Here is a 6,959-nt window from a genome sequence, read left to right on the forward strand (position 1 = left end):
AGAAGAAATGTCTGCTCAGAGGAGAAGCCAAGGAGAAGAGAAGAGAATGTCTGCTCAAAGCGAGAAGCCAAGGAGAAGAGAAGAGAATGTCTGCTCAAAGCGAGAAGCCAAGGAGAAGAGAAGAGAATGTCTGCTCAGAGCGAGCAGCCAAGGAGAAGCGAAGAGAATGTCCACTCGATCGTTCTTTTATCACCCAGGCTCTGACATCATTTGGGGTGCTTCGCCAAACAGCGAGTCGCTTCCTACCAGTCCTTCCCTGCTCCGTTCAGCAAGTCCCATCTTACCTCGGGCTTATGCCAATCAAAACCCCGACCAAACTCTGCCCTTCTGGGCGTGGCCTCACAGATCTTTCGTCTTATGTGCTCTTACCAAGTCAATGTTTAATCAGCGGCAGCGCTCAATGTCCTGGCTTCCGGTAGGTTTTTAATTAGGGTGTTTAAATGCGCGATTTGGCTATGTGTCTATATGGTGTGGTTTCAAAAGGGATATAGGAAATAAATTACAGAGGTAACGACATACAAGGGATAAATTACCCATAATCCCTGAGCTAATTAACATACCCCACTCCTCGTAATGGGGACGAAGATACACCTTACACGACATCAAGGCTAGACAGATTCCCTACTTATTACATGGTGGTTCTTCTTCTTCATCGTGACATACGGAGCATGCTAATTTATGCAAATCTACCTGGTCTATGGTATCCCTACGCCCTACAAACGTAACAATATATTATTTTGAAATGCAATTTCACTGCTGTTCTTGAATTCATGTATTTTTCATTGTGAATAAAAACACTAATAATGAACAACAGTTTTTGTATAGTTGTATAGCATCATGTGTAAATAATTTTGTGTGCCATTGGTTTAACAATTTTGACACACAAGGTAAATGTACGTGTCCCCCAGTTTTACGGATGAAACTGTCATTTCTATGAAGTGTAAATTCAAAATAAGTAGCCATTAGGGGGAAATGATGAATATATTCATGAGATTAATCATTTCACAAAATGATTAAGCATTTGGATAACATAGTGGCATGTTGAAGAAGAAATTACGAACACTCGTGAAGAGGTTGGAAATCGCGTCCCCCGACATTTTTTACGTAGTGAATTTTCCCATATAAAACTATGACATCAGATAAGCTCCGAGTTTCATGAAACTACACCTTGTAGAATTCCCGGATGTTGTTGTTTTTGAATGGTGCAGACGCCAGGGTAAACCTGGAAGTGTGCGTGGGTAGCAAAATTTCCCTTCGTGTAGTCCCCTTTATACGTAGTACGACTTACGCTGTGGTGGGCACTGTGGCTGTAACCATTGCATGCTACTCAGCCCAGGTTTTGGAAAACCCAGCAACCCTATGTTCGTGATGACATGGCTGACTGAAATTTGAGTGTAAGTTGTCGTTTTGATTAGTTATTTGCCGAATTTTCATTGTTATTGATAGATTCTCAACGTGAACACTGCACAGCAACAACCAGAGGGAAGCGAAGATTGTCGTGTCCCGTGTTTATGCTGTGAGTGTCTTGATAATTCAGAAGCCAGCCTTCGTGGCCAGGTTACAAATTGAAATTGATTCTTGAAAGACGAAGGGCATATGGTTTTTTTTTTTTTTTTTTTTTTTTTTTTTTTTTTTTTTTGTATACAACATCGAGGCTCGTGTAAGAGCTAACATTAATAACCAAAAAACAACCAAAAAAATAATAACGGACACATAAGACGAAATAAAGGGAGCAGGAGACAAAATGGGGAGAGAGGAGGAAGCACACAAGCAAAACATTTGGTGTTAGTGTTCTTCATGAAACTCCTGCTCAGTTGTAACAGTTAAATTACCTTACCACCACGGCCGGTCCAAGATTGCTCATGTGGTACCGTATTACCTCACCTGATCCCCCAAGGGAGATTATGTGAGGAAATACGTTATGCACCGAAATACTTCGACCTTATGGTCGAAGAAGAAATGCGGGCAAGGGGGTTAACAAGGGGAGATGCAGAAAATAGGGCAAAATGGAGAAGATTGTCATGGGGACCGCAAGGCTAACCCCCGCTCTTGCAGGGAAAATGGCCTTAAAATGCCTGTTGTTGTTGTTGTATACGTTATGCACCTTCATGTGGTATGCACCCTCATGTGCGATTTAACAGAAGACGCTTGGGTAAAACCCTTTCCACAGACGGAACACTGATAGGGTCGCTCACCGGTATGAACTCGCATGTGGATTTTAAGAGCGTACTTTTCGGCAAAAGCTTTGCCGCAAATGGTGCACTTGTAAGGACGTTCTCCCGTATGCATCCTCATGTGCGATTTAACGTGAGAGGATTGGATGAACGTTTTGCCACAAACCGAACATTCGTGGGGGCGCTTCTCCATATGAGGTTATTATGATAAGTTAATATATAGTTAATATATTGTTAGGGTTTTGAGAACCCTGCACTTTGTAAATGATTGTAAATATACCCCTTTGTAAATAATTCTTTTTGTAAATACCTCCATTCATTGTAAAGGTCAGAGGTCGTCCCCTAGTTAGTCCACATTGCAACACGTAGCGAACAATAGGCCCTTTTCATAGTTATTTCGTCATTATGTGTTCCAGGTAAGGCTGTGTTTCCAATAGTTGACTCTACGTTGCATCAATCAAATAAGATAGGCCCCATTCGGTCCATTTGCTCTTCCTCTCCCAATTGTGGTACGCGCCTCTGCCCACCGCAGTCGCCTCAGCGCTCACCCCAGACGCCATTGCCCATGTGCTCCATCTCGGAGAAGAAGGGGGGAGGAGCCGCCAGATCACGGGCGTGGCACCTCATCGTCATCAAAGGTGGAAGCAGAGAGCCCTTAACCAGCAATCAGCACCACGGTGAGCGAACCGGTAGGCGTGCCCTCGTAGCCCGCGGCTTGATTTCGGGGAGGGCAATAAAAAGATGAGTGAGGGAGTATGAATGGAGAAGTTGAGTTGGAGTAAGAGAGATGAGTGAGGGAGCACGAACCGAGAAGTTGAGTTGGAGTAAGAGAAAGGAGGGAGAGAGGAGCGAACATCGAACATTCATTCTTGGTGCGAACATCCTGCGGCGTGTGAGAGTCGGCATGCTCGTGGGCGATACCAACCGCGCTGTCTGCCGGGATTTTTTCGCCACTGAACCGGAGCGTGGACGTTCAAGCGGGACCTCGACGTCGTGCCGCGATCCCCGGACCTCCCTGCCCGCACGCTCTGTGGACCGTCTGCCCCTCTCATCCTTCCAGCCATTCCTGCCTGCAATCCCCATTCGTGTACGTTAGTTTGTGCTGTCTGTATTGTCCTGGGTATAAGTAAGACTGTTTAAGGATTTGCACTGTGTCTTCTGCTTCTTCATATTACTTTCGTTCCTTCTCTTTCTTTGGTTTTGTGTAAATAGTTAATAAATACCTGTTCCTCCTTATTCTTTTGGTTTCATTCTCGTCCGATCGTCTTTGTCTTTTCCCAATTGAGTACCTGTGGCGCGATTTTGGCCGAACCGCTTTTAATCGGGTTTAGTCTTTGGTTAACGGCCGGCGTCGCAGCTCGCTTCGCTCAGCGCAATCCATCCATTATGCTGCGGCCCGGGCGGGAGTATTTCCTCACTTACCGGAAGGCGCTGGTACTTAGGTCATAGGAAGAATTGGCCTACTTCCCTATTCAGCGCTGACCGGGAGTGGCGAGATACCCCCAGGACCGGTCGGACGGCCACCTTAACAGGACAAGGGGATTAACCCCCCCCCCCCTTGCTAACGGGAAATTTGGTCAAAATTTGGAGCGGCCGAAATTTTTATTAATACCCCAAATTGAAGTCGCGCCATGGATGATCAAGGCGATCGGATGCCGGTAGGGGAGGTAGCAGAGGGGTTAGAGGCAACCCAGGACCCCAGGGAGGAATTGAGAGAGAGGGAGGAGGAGAGCGACGAGGATGTGGTATAGGGGGTCTCAGGTGCACAAGATGGCGGCGCTTCGCACGAGGTTAGAGGGGCACAAAATGGCGCCTCGCGCATGGCCACGGTAGCCGAGCCCGCTGTACCGGCGGGCTTCGACATGCAAGCCCTCATGGCGCAAATCATGAATGGATTGGAAAAGCTAAGTGATGCGATAGATGCTCGGGGAGAGCAATTGGGAGGCCAAATTGGAGCAATGAGGGACGAAGCAAGAGGTACCAGTGACCAAATTGGGAAGTTAGCTAGCAAATTGGAGGGTTTAGACAACAAATGTGAGGGATTAAACAGCAAATTGGGAGGAGTAGGAAACAAGTTAGGAAGCAAATTGGAGGGATTGGGAAGCAGATTACGGGACAAACTGGGGGGAATAATTGGCCAAGCCAAATAAATTAATGAGGGGTTGGCGAAGGGGCAAGCCACGCATGAGGAGAAGGAATTGGAGAGGGAGGTTGACCGCGAGTTGGGCGAGCAGGTCCCAAGGGTACGCGACGAGGTAAAGCGGGATGAGAAGCGCGGGTTGAGCGAGGGGGAGCAAAGCACAGGTAACTGGACTGGGGTAGAAATCGCGACCCGGGGTATGGGGGAACCGGCGACCGTCGAAGTAGAGAAAATTTTATTCGGACCAGCGGTCGTCGAGGGAAAGAAAAAAGAAATGAAGTCCGAATCATTTGAAGCAGTAGTGGAAATGGGAATTGGAGAGACCGCAGATGTAGAAAAGCACTCGCAGAGAGAAGAAATGGATTGTGCGCAAAGTCTAAGCTCACACCTTGATGCCGTGCTTAACCCCAATAAAGATTTGCAGGTGTTGGAGCAGGGAGGAAGAAGAACCCCCAAGGTGAGACGGGTTGTGTATGGTGCGAAAAGGTTTTTCGGAAAAGTGTTTGGCGCGAGAGGGTTTGTCGCGCGATTGGGGTCGACATGGCACCTGCGCTTTGGTGGGAGGTCCGTGGTGCGTGGTGTGAGAAAGAATGGCGCGCGTGTAAGAAAAAGTGTGCGTCGGAGAGTGAGTGTGTGACAGAGTATGGGCGGGATACCGGGTGCGAGAGCGAATGCACGTCGGAGGGTAAGTGTGAAACAGAGTGTACGGAGTGTGACGCGGAGAGTGAGTTGGTGGTGGAGTGGGTGCGAGAATGCACACTTGGAATGGTTGAGCATGTGCGAGGAGGCACACCTGAGTTGGTGGTGGCGCGGGTGCGGGGGGGCACATCGGAGCACGTGAGTGGGTGGATGCAAGAGTGCACCCCCATGAGTGGTACGGAGTACGTACCGAGGGAGAGTGCACAAGACGGTGCGCGAGGAGGTGTGTTGGCGAAGTGTGTGAACGACGAGTGTGCGCAAGAAGGTGCGCGAGAGGAGTGGTGTGTAACAGGGTGTGCGAATGGTGGAATGGATGCGCAAGAATGTGCGTGAGAGTGTGTGGTGAGCATTATGAGTAAACCGGAGTGTGGAGCGAAAGAGAATGCACGAGCGAGAACAGTGGTAGAATGTGTGGGATGTATGAGCGACGAACGGAACGAGTGGTGTGAGCATGTCCGGGGAGCATCGACGTTAAACGGGATAGCGGTTAGCCCGGCGGTTAACCGACGCGAGCTCTCGGTCCGTGCTGGGCTGTGGGTATTGCGGGGGCCGGCGGGAATCAGTGCAACGTCGCTTCTGTTCGGAGCGTCGTGCACGATCCGGGCCGGGGCCTGCCCCGCATGGTCGAGTCCGGGCTTTGCCGGGCAAGGCGACCGGTCCGGTTCGAGGGCAGGTAGGAGGGATCGGAATGGCGCCCCCTTGTGGTGGCGGCGTTCCACCCGGGCAAGGTTGGCCCATCGCGCTTGGGAGCGAAAGGCCCTGCGTAGGGATGGTGCTTTAAACCTTTGTCCAACCAAACCTCCTCCCCTGAACCGAATGCCGGATGGACCCAACCATCAGGAGTAGACCAAACCACCCGTATGCATTGCGCGGCTTTGCGAAGCCGCGCTTTGAGAATGCAACGACGCACCGAGGCTCGTAATTTAATGGACTGTGATGGTGATAGTGTTTTGATTCGAAATTGGGAATAGTGAATTGGATTGACAGTAATGATTGGCAAATTTGATGGGCAAAAATGATTGGCAGTAATGATTGGCAAATTTGATTGGCAGAAAATTGGATGGGCAAAATTGATAAGGGGAGTTGCCCAATGTGGAGGAATGGCAACTCTGCCATCCCTCACATACCCTGGGCACATGAGCATTCGTTATGGGGTTTGGCAGTGTAAGCTCACCGAGGGCGGGTTAGGATAAATGTATAGGGACCTATAGATGACCATAGGTAACTGTAGAGTTAAGTAGCAACATGTACCTGTAGTAGGGGACGTAGGTAGATTAGTTGGATGATAATGACGAGGGAGCGCAATAGTATAAGGGGCGACTGGGAAGCGCGAGTTTTAGAAGGGGGGTAGGTAGACCAGATGATGCAGTGTGTTTGTGGGTTTTTTTATTGAATGAGGAATTGGTATGAGAGTCTTGCTGGTGAGCATATTGAAATGAGGATTTGAGAGGCAATGCTCGGGAAAGATGTGTGTGTGAGCGTGGGAAAATCTGAGTGCCTGAGGAAATGGTTTGGAGAATTGGAAGTGTATTGAGCAGCATATTGTGAAAAGTGTGAGGTGATTGTGCATTGTATGGAGCGAATGGTCCCGGAGGAAGGAGGGTGCAGGGAGCACCAGGTGTGCAAGTGAACAGGTGTGCAAGTGAACAGGTGTATGGAGAATGGTGCTGTGAAATAGCTAGTATGGAATGGAGTATGGAATGGATGGTGTGGAGTGAGTAGTGTGGAAAACGTGGAGTGGAGTGGTTGGTGCGAAGGGAGTGGATGGGGAAGATGGACCCCTATCACGAATACCCGGGGAGGGTAGTTTAAGAGTAGGTAGAGGGTATAGGTAAATTGTGGTGGATATTGGCACCTGTGGTGCGTGTGGTAGAATGGTGTTTGGATGGGTGCATTAGTGAAGTGGAAATGGCTGGGCGTGTGGCCTGTTAGTGTGTGTGTGGTTA

The sequence above is a fragment of the Myxine glutinosa genome, chromosome 6, assembly GCF_964187855.1.
Source record: "Myxine glutinosa chromosome 6, kmMyxGlut1.1, whole genome shotgun sequence".
In the NCBI taxonomy this organism is placed as follows: domain Eukaryota; kingdom Metazoa; phylum Chordata; class Myxini; order Myxiniformes; family Myxinidae; genus Myxine; species Myxine glutinosa.